This window comes from Nycticebus coucang, chromosome 6 (assembly GCF_027406575.1).
Source record: "Nycticebus coucang isolate mNycCou1 chromosome 6, mNycCou1.pri, whole genome shotgun sequence".
Taxonomy (NCBI): domain Eukaryota; kingdom Metazoa; phylum Chordata; class Mammalia; order Primates; family Lorisidae; genus Nycticebus; species Nycticebus coucang.
The window spans coordinates 43,277,298-43,296,832 of NC_069785.1; the positions used below are offsets into that span (position 1 = coordinate 43,277,298).

Below are 19,535 nucleotides of genomic sequence, written 5' to 3' on the forward strand. Positions count from 1 at the left end.
GGTGGTCTTGAACTCCTGAGCTCAAGCAATCCAACCAGTCTCGGCCTCCCAGAGTACTAGAATTACAGGCATAAACCACCATGCCCAGCCTGGAATTGTTTTCTTAATTTCATTTTTTATTATTGCTAGTATACAGAAATGGAATTGATTTTTGTATACTGATCATCTTGTTTCCTGGGACCACACACACACACTTACTAGTTCTGGTATTGTTTTTGTTAATTCCTATTATTTTCTACAGAGAATCATGTCATCGGCAAATAAAGGCAGTTTTATTTCTTCCAATCTGGATACCTTTTTTTTTTTACTGGCTACACCCTCCAGGACAATGTTGAATAGAAGTGGTGGGAGTCAGCATACTTGCCTTGTTCCTGACCATAAAGACAAAGTGTGAAGTCTTGCCACTAAGTATGATGTGAGCTGTAAACTCCACAGATACCCTTTATCATAAGCTTCTGTAAAAATAAGATTTCTCGGCCTCATTGGAAGACAGAGTTTTGGATCTTAGGGAAGCCTTAGGAATATGTTTCTAAGAAGCGGCCCAGATGACAGCCCTGGCAGTGTTTGGGACATCCTTACCCAGGCACTCCCTCTCCCTCAAGAGACACCACCCTGTTACTCTCCCTGCTTCTCCTGAAACCATTGCAGAAGAAAGGATCTGAGTCCTACAGTTGGGTGTCGAAAACAACAAAACTAATTGTAAGTTTTTCCTTTGGCAGGTGGGCCCTGAAGAGTGACAAATCCAAATCCCGCTCTCTTGTTACCGACCAGAGCTGTAAACAGAGGCCAACCTCGAGGCCCTTTAAGAGTCTAAACAGGTCAAACGAAGTCAAAGACAAACTGGAACCATTAAATTGTTTGCCTGGATGTTACATGAAGCCCAGGATTAAAACCTCTCTGCCGTGAGAATGAAATCCGTCCAGTAGTTAATAATGGCTTAAAATAGCCATGAGGCCCAGCCAGGCTATCTTACGATCATGTGACACTGCTTCTACGCGGAAATAATTTTACATTCTTAACAAATGACTTACAAAAGCATTTGCCCTATTACCTCAAACCAGAACCCAATCCGACAGTAAAGCGATCCCGTGGGGCTAGCGTTATTGATCGACGTGAGTTCCCAACCAATATACGACTGAAGAAGAGCAAGCGCGAGCAAGCCGATGTCCAATCAGTACTCAGCACCAGCGGCGGGGGCGGGGCCTGCGAAAACGGCTCGCCCCAGGGTTGGCGGACTGGAGAAGGAGCGAAGATGGCGGAGTGAGGCGTGCAGCTGGTGACTGGCCTATGGGCCGGGGGCGGGCCGGCCCCTGGGAGTCCGAGTTCGTCTGTGTGGCCATGCGAGGTGAGCCGAAAAGTCCGGAGACAGGGGTACGAACCGGCGATGAGGAGGTAGCGCAGTCTATTCCAGCCCGAAAAAGCGCGGGAGCCTGATGGTAGCCAGCCCGGGCCTCGCCCCGTCCGGCATTTCAGCCCTCGGCGGCCGCGGCGCGTCTGGCACCTGCCTTCTGGGTGTGTAGCACAGCCGGCTACCTCCTTGACCCGCCACAGCCCTTTCCAATGCAGTACTTTTAGCTGCAATTGTTCGTCCAGCTTGTTTCCCAGGGATTGCGCCCACGCAGGGCTATAGGTGGCAGCTGCTGCGTCGACCGTCAGTTTATTTTTTGAATATCTGTGTTTTATTGATTTATTTATATTCCTTGCCTCAAGACTTGGTGCCTGTTCTTTTGCCCTGAGGTTCCGATATGTGTCGAGGCCTCTCGGCGGCCCCGAGTACTTTGACCTTGAGATTTAGTATAACAGATTCCCCGTGGGATATTCATCCGAGTGTGTGTAGTAGCGGACATCCTCTTACAATCTTTACTGTATTCATTTGCTCCCACTCCTACCTCTCAAACTTTTATGATCTGAGTAAGCAGTTTTGTCCCTGTTATCTTGATAATGTCCAAATGGTGCACTAATTTTTGCTGATGCTGGGTCTTCTTTGTAGAACTGACTGGTTTTGTTTTCTGACCCAGAACCAAAGGAGTTCAGTGTACAGATTTTATTTTATTTTGAGACAGAGGCTCACTCTGTCGCCCTCAGTAGAATGCCGTGGCGTCATAGCTCACCTTCAACTCTTGGGCTCGAGCGCCTCTCGCCTCAGCTTCCCGAATGGCTTGAGACCACAACTCGCCGCTACCTTTTTTCTATTTTTAGTGGAGATGACATCCCGCTCTTGCTCAGGATGGTCTCAAACTCCTCTGAGCTCAGGTGACACCCCCCCTACCTCAGCCTCCCAGGGTGATAGGACTACAGGCGTGAGCCACCAAGCCTGGCCTACAATAACTTGGAAATATGTTACTAGAACATAATTTGTGTAATATGGCAGGGTTGCAGAAGGTCAGTACTGTCAGCATTTGTATTAGGTTCTTGTTTAATTTCATGAGTTATCTTTTTATAATTTGGATTGTTGGGCGGCGCCTGTGGCTCAGTGAGCAGGGCGCCGGCCCCATATACGATGGTGGTGGGTTCAAACCCAGCCCCTGCCAAACTGCAACAACAACAAAAAAATAGCCGCGCGTTGTGGCAGGCGCCTGTAGTCCCAGCTACTGGGGAGGCTGAGGCAAGAGAATCACCTAAACCCAGGAGTTGGAGGTTGCTGTGAGCTGTGATGTCACAGCACTCTACCAAGGGTGATAAAGTGAGACTCTGTCTCTAAAAAAAAAACCTATAATTCTAGTTAAGTTCCTGTTATTAGGTTTCTGAACTGGTGAAGCCTGTTTAAATCTGTGGCAGGTTAGGGTCAGTTTTGTTTTTGTTTTTTTTTTCGTTTTTGTTTTTTTCGAGACAGTCTAATTTTGTCTCCCCAGGTAAAGTGTCGTGGTGTCGTAGCTCACAGCAACAGACTTTTGAGCTCTAGCGATTCTCTTGCCTCAAACTTCCAACTGGGATTATAGGCACCCACCACAATGCCTGGCTATTTTTAGAGATGAGGTCTCACTCTGGCCCATCAGGCTGTTCTCCAATCTGTAAGCTCAGGCAATCCACCTACCTCAGCCTCCCAGAGTGGTAGAATTACAGGCGTGAGCCACTGTTAGGTCAAGTTTTAACAGACACACCATTATACAAATGAATGTTCTTGGCAAGTTATATGCTTGCTCTTTGCTGGCCCTGGATTTAGCAGAGCTGCAAATACCAGGTAAACTATTTATTTATTTTGAGACAAGAGTCTAACTATATTGCCCTTGGTAGAGTGCTGTTGGCATCACAGCTCACAGCAACCTCAAACTCTTAGGCTCAAGCTATTCTCTTGCCTCAGCCTCCTGAGTAGTTGGGACTACAGGTGCCCACCACAATGCCTGGCTATTTTTCTGTTGCAGTTGTCATTGTTGCTTTAGCTGTCCCGGGCTGTATTTGAACCGGCCAGCCTCTGTATACTTGGCCTGCGCCCTACGACTAAGCTACGGGCACCACCCAAGGTAAACACTTTTAAATGTGACTTTTTTTTTTTTTTGGTGCTTTTGTCAGTAGTTTCCATCTTATCTAAGAAAAGAAAAAAGGTACAGGCCCAGGAAAGGAGTGAAATGAGTGGTATGTTCTTCTTGCCTTACGGGGGGGGGTGTGGGGGGGTGGGTGTGTGGTCATTGACACTAAAGCAAAGGTATTAGCAGGGGACTATACATTACTGGATATTTTATGCACAATTACACATTTTTGTGGGAAGAAGAGGATCTATGATATCAGCAGATTCTCGAACAGTATTCCATAAGGACTTGAGAGTCACTGCTGCAATGGCAGTGTAGGTAGAGATTGCTTTCTTATTACTCCTTTTGAATAGTTTATAACAGTCTTATTTTATTAGAATACTTGGTTTGTTTGAATAATTTTGCATACGAATGCATTTACCACCAGTGGGGTTATATCCTTAATGTTCTTTTTATTTTCAGGTTCCTTATCACAGGAAGAACATTTTCCTTGACCTTTAGGTGCTTTTGTATTCCTCTCAAAAACAAAATGCTAAACTCAGGACTTGGAAAGTAAGTAATTCCAAATACTGTTTAAGCAGCTATAAAATAGCTAGAACAGTGAACTAACAATTTCAGCAGAAGATGAACATCAAAAATGACTATAAGCTGGGCTTTTTGGGAGTTAAGAGGATTGCTTGAATTTATAGTTTGAGATTAGCCTGGGCAACAGAGCAAGATCCTGTCTCTATAAAAAGTAATAAAAAGTTAGCCAGATAATGGTGGTATATTCCTATAGTCCCAGCTATTCACAGGCTAAGGTAAGAGGATTGCTTCAGCTCTGGAGGTGGAGTCTGCATTGAGCTGTGATCATGCCACTGCATTCCAGCCTGGGTGACAGCAAGACCCTATCTCAATTTTAAAAAAGGACTAACTTATTGATAGTAAAGTAAAAATCTTGTATTTTTCAACAGATATATTAGAGAAAGAGAAAAAAGATTATTATTTGCCCAAACCAGTAATATTTATTTATTTATTTTTGAGACAGTCTCACTATGTCACTCTGGATAGAGTACTGTGGCATCACAGCTCATAGCAATCGCAAACTCTTGGGCTTAAGCAATTCTCTTGCCTCAGCCTCTCAAGTAGCTGGGACTACAGGCACCCACCACAATGCCCAGCTATGTTTTCTGTTGCAGTTGTCATTATTCTTTTACCTGGGCCGGGCTGGGTTTGAACTCACCAGTCTTGATGTATGTGACTGGTGCTTTACACACTGAGCTATGGATGCAGCCAATAATTTTTAAGAGACAAGAGTCTTTAAAAAAAAAAAAGAGAGACAAGAGTCTAGTGTGCACCACCATGCCCAGCAAATTTTTCTTATTTTTTATAGTGACAGGGATCTAGATATTTTACCCAGGCTGGTCTCAAACTCCTAGACTCAAGCAGTCCTCCACCTTCCCCTCCCAAAGCATTGGGATTACAGGCCTGAGGCAAGAGGATTGCTAAACCCCAAGAGTTTGAGGTTGCTGTGAGCTATGGTTGCAGTTCAGCCGGGGCCGGGTTTGAACCCGCCACCCTCGGTATATGGGGCTGGTGCCTTACCAACTGAGCCACAGGCGCCGCCCTTGCTGTGAGTATGACACCACAGTACTCTAATGCAGAGTGACAGAGCAAGAGTCTGTCCCCAAAAACAAAGATACAGATTTAATTAGATTGAAGGAAATCAACTTATTTTTTTTTTTTTTTTGTGGTTTTTGGCCGGGGCTGGGTTTGAACCCGCCACCTCTGGCATATGGGACCGGCACCCTACTCCTTGAGCCACAGGTGCTGCCCGGAAATCAACTTATTAAAAAGATAATTGTTGGCTCTGCGCCTGTAGCTTAACCGGCTAAGGTGCCAGCCACATACACCGGAGCTAGCAGGTTCGAATCCAGCCCCAGCCCACCAAACAACAATGACAGGTACAACCAAAAAAAAAAAACAAAAAAACAAAAAAACGGGCTTTGTGGTAGGTGCCTGTAATCCCAGCTACTTGGGAGGCTGAGGCAAGAGAATCGCTTAAGCCCAAGAGTTGGAGGTTATTGTGAGTGGTGATGCCACTACCAAGGGGGACAGCTTGAGACTCTGTCTCAAAAAAAAGTGTTACTGGACAAATTTATTTAAATTAATTTTATTATGTATATTTAAGATATACAGCATGATGTTATGGGATCACTTATAGTGAAAAAGGTTACTTTCCTTATAGTAAAGGAAATTAATATATCCATCATCTCTACATAGTTTCTCTCCCTTTTTTCTTTTTTTTTTTTTTTTGTAGAGACAGAGTTTCACTTTATTGCCCTCGGTAGAGTGCCATGGCGTCACACGGCTCACAGCAACCTCCAACTCCCGGGCTTAGGTGATTCTCCTGCCTCAGCCTCCTGAGTAGCTGGGACTACAGGCACCAGCCACGATGCCCGGCTATTTTTTTTGTTGCAGTTTGGCCGGGGCTGGGTTTGAACCCGCCACCCTCGGCATATGGGGCCGGCGCCCTACTCACTGAGCCATAGGCGCCGCCCTCCCTTTTTTCTTTATGACAAGAGAAACTAAAATTTACTTACTCATTTAGCATGAATCCATCTATAGTACAATTTTATTACCTTGAGAATTTATAGTTCTCATAATATACATGTGATCTCTAGACTTGTTCTTTGTGCATATACCTGCTACTTTATATCCTCAAACCTACATCTGTCCATTTCCCAATCCCCAGCCACTGCTTTATTCTGTTACTGTCTTTGATTTTTTTTTTTAATTTCCCATGTAAATGAGATTGCAATATTTTTCTCTCTGTCTAGCTTATTTCATTTAGCATGATGTCCTGCAGGCTCATCCATGTTATGGCAAATGGCCATGATAGTATGTACCATCATTTCTTTAGTATTTTCATCCATTTATCTGTTGATGGACACTTAGGTTGTTTCCATAGCTTGGCTTTTATGAATAATGCAGTGAACATGGGAGTGCAGTTACCTTTATCAGGTGGTTATTTCATGTCATTTGGGTATATGCCCAGAAGAGGGATTGCTGGGTCATACAGTAGTTATATTTTTAATTTCTTTACAAACTTCCATACTATTTTCCATAGTGGCTAAACAAGTCTATAGTCCCTGTAAATAAGAGTTTACTTTTCTTTACAGTCAGGCAAAATTTAGAAAGTATTTTCTTAAGTTTTAATTATAGGCTATTTATTTTGAGGCAGAGTCTCACTTTGTTGCCCAGGGTAGTGTGCTGTGGTATCATAGCTCATAGCAACCTCCAATTCTTAGGCTCCAGCGAAACTCCTGCCTCAGCCTCCTGAGTAGCTGGGGTAGAGACAAGGTCTCGCTGTTGCCCAGGCTGGTTGAGAAATCTTGAGCTCAGGCATTCCACCCACTTCAGCCTCCCAGAGTGCTAGGATTATAGGTGTCAGCCAGCCCAGCCACCAAATGATATTTTAATTGTCAATTTCTAGAAAACTTTTCTGTTCACCTTTAATATTTCTCAATATGTATCTGTTTTGTGCCAAATGTTGGTATCTTCTGAATTTACCACAGAAGTAAAGAAGGTTCTGCTGCTCAAAGAGCAAGAGTTGTGTCCTTCCTTTTTTTTTTTTTTTTTTTGTGGTTTTTGGCCGTGGCTGGGTTTGAACCCACCACCTCCGGCATATGGGACTGGCACCCTACTCCTTGAGCCACAGGCGCCACCCAAGTTGTGCCCTTTCTTAACTGATAGTTACTTTGTATCTACAAAATAGGCTTCATACCCACTGTATTAGTTTCCTTCACCTATTGTATTAAAGTACCACAAACTGAGTAGCTTAGAACAATAGAAATTTATTGTCTGGCTTCTGAGCTCAAGGGATCCTCCTGCTTCAGCCTCTCAGAGTGCTGAGATTACAGGTGTGAGCCAAAGTGCTGGTCATAATTCATTTTTAAAAGAGGCTAGACAGACACTTGCCTGAGCAAGAGTGAAACCCCTAACTCCTAAAAAAATGGAAAAACCCAGCCAGGCACTGCTGCGAGCCCCTGTAATCCCAGTGGCTTCCAGGGGCTAAGGCAGCAGGATGCCCACAGCCTGAATCTGAGGTTGCAGTGAGTTGTGATACCATTGCATTCTGCTCAGGGCTTAGAGTGAGACTTTGTCTCAACAACAACAAAAAAAGAGTCTGGACAGTTTCCTTATTAAGTAAAAGCCTTTGAAGGGCTTTTTTGGTGCTTAATTTGGTTTATACAGAATTCTTTCAGTATATTTACTTCTGGAAAGAACTGGCTACTATCTTCTTTCCCTCTCAACATTACTATCATTTATTTTCCTGTTAGAACTGGACTGCAGAACAGACAAGTGACTAGTGCAAGCTTTGGATGAGTCTGAGTGACCTTCTATAATGTAGCAGCGTTGCCGTCTGTAGGATTCTGAAGTCGCATGTGTGTACCTTTACTTTTTCCTTTTATTTCCACTGCTGCTTTTGCAACAAATTCAAATTCTCTAGTTTTCTTCCTCTTCATTTGATTCTGAAATAATTTACATTTGTCTTTCCTATGATTTGAATCAGAAGCCTGTCTTCAACCAGAAGAGTTATTCAGGTTCATTTTTAAGTTGAGGTATATTGTTATGTATCTGACAGACTAAAAACAGTGGGCTAGGAAGACTAGTTCGCCAATCCCTCACTATGGCCATTTTTGTAAACTCGGATCATTTAAGCCTTTGTATACATATCTGTGATTTATTTATTTATTGTTGTAAAACATAAGAAAATTTACCATTTCAACCATTTTGTCTTTTTGTTGTTGTTGTTGTTGAGGCAATCTCAAGATGTCTCCCTGGGTAGAGTGCCATGGTGTCATAACTCACTGCAGTCTCCAACTTTTGGGCTCAAGCAATCCTCTTGCCTTCGGTTTTGCTATTTTTAGTAGAGATGGGGTCTTACTTTTTGCTCAGGCTGATCTTGAACTTGTCCAGCATTGGCCTCCCAAGATGCTAGGATTGTAGGCATGAGCCACTGTTCCTAGCCAATTTTTTCTTTCTTTTAAAGAGACAGGAGGGCTGGACGCAGTGGCTCACACCTATAATCCTAGCACTCTGGGAAGCCAGGGTGGTAGATTGCCTGAACTTAGGAATTCAAGGCAGCCTGAGCAAGAGTGAGACCCTGCCTCTAAAAATACCTTTGCGTTGTGGTGGGCACCTGTAGTCCAGCTACTTGGGAGGCTGATGCAAGAGGATAACTTAAGCCCAGTAGTTTGAGGTTGCTGTGAGCTGTGACACCACGACACTATCAATTGGGACAAAGTGAGACTCTGTCTCAAAAAAAAAAAAAAAGACAGGGTCTTGCTCTATTGCCCAGGCTAGAGTGCAGTAGCAGGATCATAGCTCACTCTAGCCTTAAATTCCTGGGATCAAATGACCCTTCTACTACCTCAGCCTCCTGATTAGCAAGGACTAAGGGTAGGAGCCACGAAGCCGGGCTAATTTTATTTATATTTTTATTTTATTTATTTATTTATTTATTTTTGAGGCAGTGTCACTATGTTGCCCTTGGTAGAGTGCTGTGGTGTCACAGCTCACAGCAACCTCAAACTCTTGGGCTTAAGCGATTCTCTTGCCTGAGCCTCCCAAGTAGCTGGGACTACAGGTGCCTGTCACAACACCAGGCTATTTTGTTATTCTTGTTGCAGTTTTTTTTTTTTTTTTTTTTTTTAATTGGCCAGGGCTGGGTTTGAACATGCCACCTCTGGCATATTGGACTGGCGCCCTACCCCTTTGAGCCACAGGCGCTGCCCCTGTTGTTGCAGTTGTAATTGTTGTTTAGCTGGCCTGGGCTGGGTTCGAACCCACCAACCTTGATGCTTTGGGCCGGCGCTATAACCACTGTGCTACGAGCGCCAAGCCTATTTATATTTTTAGAGACTGGGTCTTCCCTTGTTGCCTAGGCTTGTCTAAAACTCATAGGCCCAAGCAACCCTCTTGCTTCAGCCTCCGGGAGTTGGTGGGATTATAGACCTGAGCTACGGTGTCTGGCTGCTTTAACCACTTTCAAGTGTATAATTTGTTGATACTAAGTATATTCCACATTGTTGTGCAGCTCTTATCACTGTCTATTTCCAGAAGTTTTTCATTATCCCATACAAAAACCCAGTAATCATTAATTAGTAACTTTCCATCTGTCTTCCCACAGTCCCTCATATTTCTGCAAATGAATTTGCCTCTTCTAAGTATCTCGTTAGTGGAATTATACAGTATTTGTCTTTTTGTTTTTTTTTTTTTTTTTTTTTTTGGCCGGGGCTGGGTTTGAACCCGCCACCTCCGGCATATGGGACCGGCGCCCTACCCGCTGAGCCACAGGCGCCGCCCAGTATTTGTCTTTTTGTTGTCACTTATTTCTGCAAATGTAAGTTTTACATTTAGCAGCAATCAACTTGGTTTAGTTATTTTACATGCTTGATATTATTTTACTTATGCTAATGTTTTTAAAACTTTATTGTTCACTGTGGTAGTTGACGGTCATTCAAAGTAAGATGATACATAATGGTTTTGACTATTATAGAAATAGGTATCGGGCGGCGCCTGTGGCTCAAGGAGTAGGGCGCCAGTCCCATATGCCGGAGGTGGCGGGTTCAAACCCAGCCCCGGCCAAAACCACAAAAAAAAAAAAAAAAAGAAATAGGTATCTAATTTGGAGTGCAGTTCTTTTAAACACAAATGTATTATGTATAAAACATAAGTATAAACTAGCTTTTTTGTATGATGCTTATATATTTTTAATGGCTACTGCTACTTGTCTGATGACAATACTAAATTTGGTGTTATGGTTGGATACTTTATTTTAGACAATATGTAATCCAAAATAGTCTTTTCTTATTTTTTAAATTGTGTTCTTAAAAGTCAACTCATACAGGGCGGCGCCTGTGGCTCAGTGGGGAGGGCGCCGGCCCCATATGCCGAGGGTGGCGGGTTCAAGCCCAGCCCCGGCCAAACTGCATCCAAAAAATAGCCGGGCGTTGTGGCGGGCGCCTGTAGTCCCAGCTGCTTGGGAGGCTGAGGCAAGAGAATCACGTAAGCCCAAGAGTTAGAGGTTGCTGTGAGCCGTGTGACGCCACGGCACTCTACCCGAGGGCGGTACAGTGAGACTCTGTCTCTACCAAAAAAAAAAAGTCAACTCAATACAGAAGTACCGATTCTAATCTATTTTTAATTTATTCTGTATTTCCAGGTATCTCTGTGTTGTCTCCTACAGTGGGCAGTCCGATTTCCTTTATCCAGCCACTTTCCCTATTCTTGAAATGTGGATATGACTTCTCTACACATTACCTCCATGTTTTGGAATGGAAAAGACCAGGTTTTTTGTTCCACCTCTCAGATTCAACACAAAGAAGCCCCTAACATGTGTTTGTCCTGCCTACTTCTCCAGGATGCAACTGACATGGGTCTTCTGCTGCTGTTTGCTTAATTGTAAAGAAATTATTTTGCAAACTAAAGGCTAATGTTCCATTTGAAACAGGTGCTTAGATGGTGATATTTGTGAATATTTTATTGTTTGTTCCAAATGAGAAGAAAAAAGTATGGAGGACTTCAGGGTTTTTTTAATGTCTTCCAGTTTCAGCCACTATCATGATAAGAACAGTTGAGACTTCACAGTAAATTCCAAATATGCATTCTAATTTGAAATGAAAGATGCTAAAAAGTTACATTCATTGTATACCTAATCCTGGCTCATCCTATGACAGATTACAGAGTAAACAAAGATACTGGTCTACAATTAAACCTCCGATGAGATAAAAGCAGCATAAAGACAAACCATCAAAGTTAATTTCTTATGCAAACGTACCTTCACAGTGTCTCTGCAAATACACAGTTTTACATGTGTAAATCCCCGTTTTTGGATCAGAAGAGGGATTTTTTTCCAAGACAAAAAAGGTGTTTTCTCAGAAGGCTTGGGACATTTGATTTCCTAAAAATGTTTTTTATTCTAAGGAAGTACCAGATTGTGCAGCAGTTAACCTATGAGTGCATGCTTGAGTTTAGTGAAAGGGTAGTAAAAGAAAACAGTTTTGAGTCTAGTGATGGACCTTTTCACCTTCCTCGGAGGAAAGACTGCTTCATTCTTTTTTGTGGAATCTTATATAGCATTTGAGACTTTGTTTTCCACATTGCTAAGACTGGAAGAAAAGTGGCAGTAAGTGGTTTTTCAGTTCAAAAGACTTGATAAACCCAGTAGTATGGCCTGTCTTCAACTTTGGACATAGAGGAATGGGGAGGAGGAGAAATGAGAGAATTTTCCATTTGATTCCTTTTTAGAGGCAAAAAATCCCTAATGCGGCTCCCTCTGACTTTACGGTGTGTTATATAGCTCCATTTTTTGTAAAAGCATAAATAACTCTTTTCCTTAGGCCCAGATGGATACTTGGATTTTGACTTATTCTAGGTGATAGGGGTAATGTTATATTGAAAAGGCTGGGACTCAGGTACTTTCCTTAGTTGGGACTGAACTTTCTCATCAGAGAAGGGGCCTCAGAAGCAATGTTCCCAAATTTGTGGTTGGGCCATTGTAGATTCAGGGTGTGGAAAAGAAACCTCAAACAAGAAAAATAGTTCCAATAAGAAATACAGATTTTCCTTTTTCTCATTTAACATTTATACCATATGATGAACAGACTATAGTAGAAATTTGTTGCTTCCAAATCAGCAGAGGACTATTCTGAGTATTGACAGGTCTTTACATAAGAAAAGTAAAACTGTTATGATCCTTTGTGAGTAGAATATGAATTTAGGACTTATAGATAAAATTAAAAATAGATTATCTCTGTTTTCTGGAATGTTTGCTCAGGGCCTTGCATGCAGTGGTGCTTGGAACTTAGGGCAGATTCACCAAAATTTGAGTGATGGAAATGGCCCAAAATGGGAAATGGTGAGCACCCATAATGATTAGTGAGATTGGTCAACCAATCTGAAATGGGATTAAAAAAGAATTGTAAAACAATGTAGATAAGATATAATTTATTTTGACCAAAGTCAAATATTGAGTCATATAGTATGGTAGAAATAACTGGTTAAAAGTAACTTAAATTTTTCTTTAAATAATCTCCAAGCTCTCCAATAATCTCTGATGTTCTCCTAAGATTTGGAATTATTCAAGACAGAATGGAGCCTACACATACCTGGGTCTCACTGGTATGTTGAGAATATCTTACCATGGAAAATTTGTACCTTCCAATTGTCTATTATCCATTTTCCCCATGTCCTGTGGCAATTTTTTGGGTAGGATCATTGAGCCAAGGGATAGGGTACCTACATTATGAGCACCAGTGAAACCAGCTGTGGCCTGCTTGTTTGAACAAATCAGACTAAGCTTCTCCAAATGCTTGCTTTATATTTTTTCATTTCTCAGTTCAGACGACTGTGTTTAATGCTTTTTCAAATTGTTTCTATATCTCGCATGGTTGATACCAAATGGCATTTAACAAAATGGGTATATTCCAGTTGTAGTTACCCAGTATTTACTTAGTATATCTACATTTTTTCTTGTCTATTTTGGTCCCCTTCTTGATGTCAAAAGGTATAATTTTAGGCAGGACTATGCCTCAATCTGTAGTTGGGCCTTCTACCTTTCCCTTGCTTTCCAATGTTAGGTGGCCGTTTTTCTTTTGAAAGTTCAACAAAACGGGATATGTGCAATAGGAATATATATATGTATATTTTAATACTTGTGGACAAATGTTACAAGTTGTTTAAGAACAACAAAATCACCAATGTCTTCCATTTTGAGATGTGTATAGTTTTGTAAGCATTAGTGCTTGGTAGCATATTGTAGTGCTTATGTTAGGGGTTAGTGCATGAGCCTAGTAATAAATATATACTTCAGGATGAATTGTTGATTATAACAAATAGTGTAAAAAGAGTGGAAAGTCTTGACTTTTTCATAAATATGTGAATCTGTGATATTCTCCCTGGGGAAAGGAGATTAAGGCCAAATAAGACTCATTTATAAATAGAAATGTGGAGTCATACTCTTGAGATACTGTGTTTGAGGATATTTCAGCTTTCCATGAGGTAGCTGGAAACAAGCTGCCTTTTTGTTTTATGAAACCTCAAAATGAGACCCCTTTTCCTGATTCTGCTTGTTTTTAGTTTGATGTTAAACTTTGCATGTTCTTAAACTGTATTCACATTGTATGTCTTTCAGGTTTATTATTTTCCTACTCCTTGTATGTCAAGAATTTATTTTACACATTGCATGTCATACTGAGATGCCCTATTAGTTGTTTCAGTGAGTGCTTTTCTAATTTGCAGACTGTTTACATTTCTTGTCTGCAACATGCTGTGTGTAAACATTGTCAGTAATTCATAGTGCCCTAGATTATTTGTAGCAGGCTCTTACTACTTCCAAATCTGCTGAATTGTACACTAATGAGATTTTAGATCTTTTCTAAAGAATTGAAGATGGATGGCTCCTACCTAGGTTACCTGTAATAGTAGATAGAGTCTGTCTTGGTTATAGAAAGCCTCAGTCAGCTTTCACTGTTTACACTTCTCCTGTTGACAACTGTTTTGTTCTGAAAGCATATGATAGCTTTCTGTAGAATTCTTACCTCTAAAAGCAACCTTGAGAACTTGGAAGTGGCAGTGTTGAGATGATGTTAAAATCTCAATATTAAAGATTTGACTTCAGGATTTGTTGACAGATTCTACAGTTGGTATGATAGTAAATGCAAAACTATTTTAATGTGGTATCTCCTGTACAAGCAAGTTAGAGTAAGTAGCCTCTGGCAGCAGATCTCCAGGGACTTGGGTTTAAATTCTTATAGTGTGCTTGAAGCCAAGAGGTTTAGTGCCTGGGAGAACCCATTTCTGCAAAACATTTGATTAAAAAAAAAAAACTCTGAAAAGGTAATGAGTGCAAAATAGCACAGAGTATAGGAAAGGGTATTTCCTGTTGCAAAAAAAAAAAAAAAAGCCATAAAATGAGCTCATAATTTCCTTTTTTCATTTTTTTGAGACAGAGTTTCACTATGTTGCCCTTGGTAGAGTGCTATGGCGTCACAGCTCACAGCAACATCAAACTCTTGGGGTTAAGCAATTCTCTTGCCTCAGCCTTCCAAGTAGCTGGGACTACAGGTGCCCACCACAATGCCTAGCTATTTTTTTTTTTGTTGCAGTTGTCGTTGTTTAGCAGGCCTGGGCTGGGCTCAAATTTGCCAGCCTCGGTGTATGTGGCCAGTGCCCTACAGGCGCCGTGCTGAGCTCATAATTTTCAGGAGGTAGAATTTTAGTAGCAATAACACTTTTGCTTGTATAGTTAATTGCATTAACAAGGTTGTACAATGGAATAGGTGGTACTACTTGAGTTTGTGGGGCTTTAGAATCAGTAAGAGTTGCACAAAAGGAAAAAGATGTTTTGGATAAAGAGCATACAAAAGGTACTTCTAAAACAGTATGAATGTATATGAATATATCATTGTGTGGGAAATGCCAACTTTGGTCTAAGCTAAAGGTTAAAGACCCTACTTTTTTTTTTTTTTTTATTTCAGTTTGCTTGTTCATTCTTCGTTTGAAGTACTCTTTTTTTGTTCATTTTCTTCTTTCTCTGGCAATGCTTTGTCTCACTGTTTTTGATGTTAGTAGAGACAGGGTCTTACTCTGGCTTAACTGCTGTTCATACTGGTCTCGAACCTCTGAGCTCAGGCAATCCACCCACCTCGGCCTCCCACAGCACTGGGACTACAGGCGTGAGCCACCATGCCCCCGGCCCCTACTTTTTTTCTAAAGCAGAAGATAAGAGCTATTGAAATGAACCCTTTCTAGTGCTTCACTGTAAAACCCATGTGCTCCTGCAACCCCACTGAAGCGGTCTTAGTTTTTTGCATAAGATGTTCTTTTTAGCAACAGGCATTTGTTCTGTACATGGCATAGTTTTCTAATTTATCTCATTTTTCTCCATTGGTTTCTTGTACATTTTTTAAAAAGAAAAGTTTATATGTTTTGTGTTTTAAAAAAAGAACATGGATAGCTGGATTTTCCTAATGCTTATAGTTAGGGAATTGGGTTTTAAAGGTGAAAAGGAAGAGGATTAAAGGGAATAGACCATGACTGTATGCAGGTTTGTGTGTGTGTTTGTGGGGGGGTGTTTTCTAAACCTTGTCTAATGTAGATGTGGCCTATGGCTTATGATTGATTGCTTATTCTTTTAACAAGGAGAACCCAGCAAACTAATTTCTTTTTTGATCTGAGGAATCACAGAGCTCATATCAGGATACAAGGGTGGAACTAAGGTGACATCTTAACCCCCTTTCACCTCATGTCCATGTTTGCCATTCAGCACCTTGAAGATCCCAGAGAAGATCTGGTCTATGTTCCCTTGTTTTCCCAGAGGGGAAAAAAAAAAATAGAAGATAAGTGGTGTAGATCTAAGAAAATATTTAATTCTTATAAGGCAACTCTCACAGATAGAGAAAAAGGCTATTTTAAGTTGATTATAGCTTTTCTTTGAATGTCCTGTACCATTAATTGGTGTCAGAGATTTTGAAACAATATTTAGAAATCTGCATGATCTTGGAAACAGGGGTACACATTTCCCATAACAGCCATGTTAAACAGTCCTAAATGCTAAAATATACTACAAGTTTTTCAAAATCTCAAAGTATGCAGTTAATTTCTCTACAAAATTATTGTGGTCTTATGTTTACTCTCTATGTACCTGTGATATGCAAAATATGAAGAAACCCTTGACCTCCAAGAGTTTACATTCTCATGGTGCTGTTGGTGCAAGCAAATTGCTTCTAGTTTAAGAACATTGCTTGGCTATTAATTATACCATATTTGGAAGGATCCCTTGGTGAACAATTTTAAAAAGCAGAGGGCTATGCTAAATTTCAGGGCATTGATGCTTGAGTTTACACTGTATTAGCTCTGCTCTTTATCATCTTTCCCCCAGGGAACTGTGTAGGTAATGCTTATTAATGTGAATCAGAAAAGAAATCATTCTGCCTAAGAGCATCTTCATCTGCCTATACTACCTATGCTCTTCTATGATATAGCTGTCAATCAATGGTCAAAAGTTAACTGTACTATAAGACTGTACATCTCTCAGTTCTCTTTCTTTTCCCAGAGCTTTTACATTATTCTCAAAAGGGCAGGATTTCCAAATAAGCCTTTTAAAATTGATTAGGGGTCCTAATTTAAACATTTTTGTTTATGGCTTGTTTGTTCTGAAGCAGGATTGTGATAGATAGGGAACCTCTGCCTGCATTTTAAGCAACCCAAACATTCAGTTGAAACCTTGCATGTATCCTTGTTATTTCCCATACTCCCCTAAATCAAGGGTTTTACTTTGCATGTTTGTTAAACTAAAACTGGATCTGGTTGAAAGTGCAAGCAATAGTGGCAGGCCCATAAGTATGATTTTAGAGTACTAATCTAATGCATGACTGAATATTTCCAGTGTTGTAGTTAACTAGTAATTTTATATATGCACTTAAAATAATGAAGCAATAGAGACTTAAACCAATAGCTTGAAGTTAATTGGATTATTAGTTATATTTTTTAAATTAAAGATTATCTTACTTCCATTGAAAATGGGAAGTAGAAGATAAACAGGGGCAACCATAAGACATTCAAACTGTCAGGAATAGGGCATAACAGTGCTCACCTTCTAACCTCTTGCCTGGTTCCATTAATCCCCAAGCATGTTTGAAAACAAAAGGCACAAACTAAGCATGTTAAATAAGTAAGCCGCTATGGCTATAATATCAGAAAGGTGCAGAGTTTCAGAAAGAATAGGAAACTAAAGAATGCCAATACGGAGCATATAAAATAGGTATAGGGTTTATGTTACAATTTATGTAGACTAAGTTTAGAGTCACTTAAAACTATCTTGGAATTGAGTTTAGTATGCATGTATTTCAGATGTTTCAGGATTTTCAGGTAACTTGTAGATTGTTACTGGTACTGACCAGCCATCAAAGACCCCTGCAACAAGGGAGACAGTACAAATATTGATAACCTCTGTGTTTTGGCTTGCTATTATAAGAAAACTTTTATAGTCAAGTTTTATACTTGATTGTTTAGTACAATTTCTTGCCTAAAGCATTTTTTTTTTTTTTTTTTAGTAGTGGGGACTAAGTTGCCCAGGCTAGAATACAGTGACATCAACACTAGCTCACTGAAGCCTTGAACTCTTAGACTCAAGAAACCCCCCTGCTTCAGCCTTTGAGTAACTGGGACTAAAAGTGCATACCACCATACCAGGCTCATTTTTTAATTTTTTTCTGTAAACAATGGAGTCTTGCTACAGTTCCCAGGATAGTCTCAAATTCCTCGCCTCCCAAAGTGTTTAGATTATAGGCATGAGCCACCACACCTGACCCCGAAGTCTTTTGATACCAGGTAAACAGGTTTTTTATCTTTAAAAACCAAGAAAATCCTTGCCATTTATTTTATTGGTGAAAACATTGCTGTAATAGCTGAAAATTTTTCTTGAGAAGATCTCTGACTTTCGAATGGGATTTGTGATGTCTGAAAGCCTAAATAAGAGAATTCCTGACTAAACTAGATGATTTTCACTACCTTCCAGATTTTATGTTCTATGGTGAAAAAAGTAATTTTTCAATATTACTTTAACTTAATATTCTTTACTGTGGGACTTAGCACTACAAATATTTTGATAGTGAATTAAGTGGAATGGTTAAGTTTCCAGAGGTTCATACTTAAAATTAAACTTCTTGTCATTGTGATGTTTGGTTTCCACACAGGGCAAGTAAAAAGTCATCCCATACCTAAATTTTCTCTTTGCCACTTATTGATAGCATGTCTCCCAACCAATAAAGTTTAAGGACAGAGTTTCTCTAAATTCTCTGATTATTCCACTAAGGCATGTTAAAATAATTAATATTGGAAAACCAAACATCACAGATGTCTCCAGGAACTCACATTTCTAAATAAAGTCAGAATAGGTATCTCAGGATTACATTTTTTGAGTTTTGTCTCCTTTGGTGATGATATGTCATGCTATAAATTAAAATGTATTTTTTCTCCCAGAAGTAAGGAAAATGTTCTGGCAAATCATTATCATCAATTTGTAAATAACAGTAATAGTCCTGGTGCTTATCTTCAGACCACCCATTTCTTATAGTTATAAAGATTAGTATTAGAATGTCCTTTACATTATAGTTAATTTACTGTCCTATATAATATCCACATTATAGTTTACTGTTCTATAAGGAGTTGCTCACTGTGTTTAACTTATCTTTACATTGCATCATTAGTATATATCATAATAATAAAAGAATTGTATAGAATATGTTTGAAGTATTACAAAAGGCAGGTTGCTTTTTACTCTATGCATCTTTGAGATTTTGAAGAAGAAATTTTATTCTTTGATGTAAAAAGGAACTGTTATGAGGGTTCAGAAACTCTGCACCTATGTATATATATATATTTTTAGCAATAAAGCAGCATGGGCTGAGAATGCACTGAAATTTCATTTGTGTGTTATTTATTACTTGAAATGAGTAATTTTTCAAATAATGCAGAAAATTATGGGAGAAGAAACCTTCCCATAGACCTGTGCTGAAGTAGGCTCCAAACATCAAAGAACAGATCAAGGACCAGGTTTGATACCTAATTGTGGCAGTTTCAGGTGTATGTTATCCTGTGGAAGAGGCAGCCATCTGAAAGAAAGGGGCATCCCGTTTCAACTTACCTCATTTCGCTATATTACCTTTTGGGCCAACCTTATGCAAGGTCTATAAATAAATATTTAGTTTCTGGTAAGAAAATAGTTAATTATTGTCATGACACAACTAATGTAAGGAATCTCTCCCTCCAGAAATATGATATAAAGCATTTTAGGTTGTCCTATCTAATACGCAAATGTTGGTTGAGTTATCTAAAGAGGTTTTTACTTAGAAGATGCTTTCTCTTGATTCAGGATTTTTGAGACAGACTCTCACTATGTCACCCTAGGTAGAGTACCCTGGTGTCACAGCTCATAGCAACCTCAAACTCTTGGGCTTAAGAGATTCTCTTGCTGGGCGGCGCCTGTGGCTCAGTGAGCAGGGCGCCGGCCCCATATAC

General features: G+C 40.2%; 1 long non-coding RNA gene across 1 annotated transcript; it reads left to right on the forward strand.

The window, feature by feature from the left end:
- The first annotated feature begins 1,222 nt into the window (after positions 1-1,222).
- On the forward strand, positions 1,223-18,931 carry LOC128589038 (uncharacterized). Its single transcript, XR_008380834.1, has 4 exons — positions 1,223-1,345; positions 3,363-3,461; positions 3,930-4,019; positions 10,678-18,931. It is a non-coding gene; the product is annotated as an uncharacterized LOC128589038 (long non-coding RNA).
- Positions 18,932-19,535: the final 604 nt, after the last annotated feature.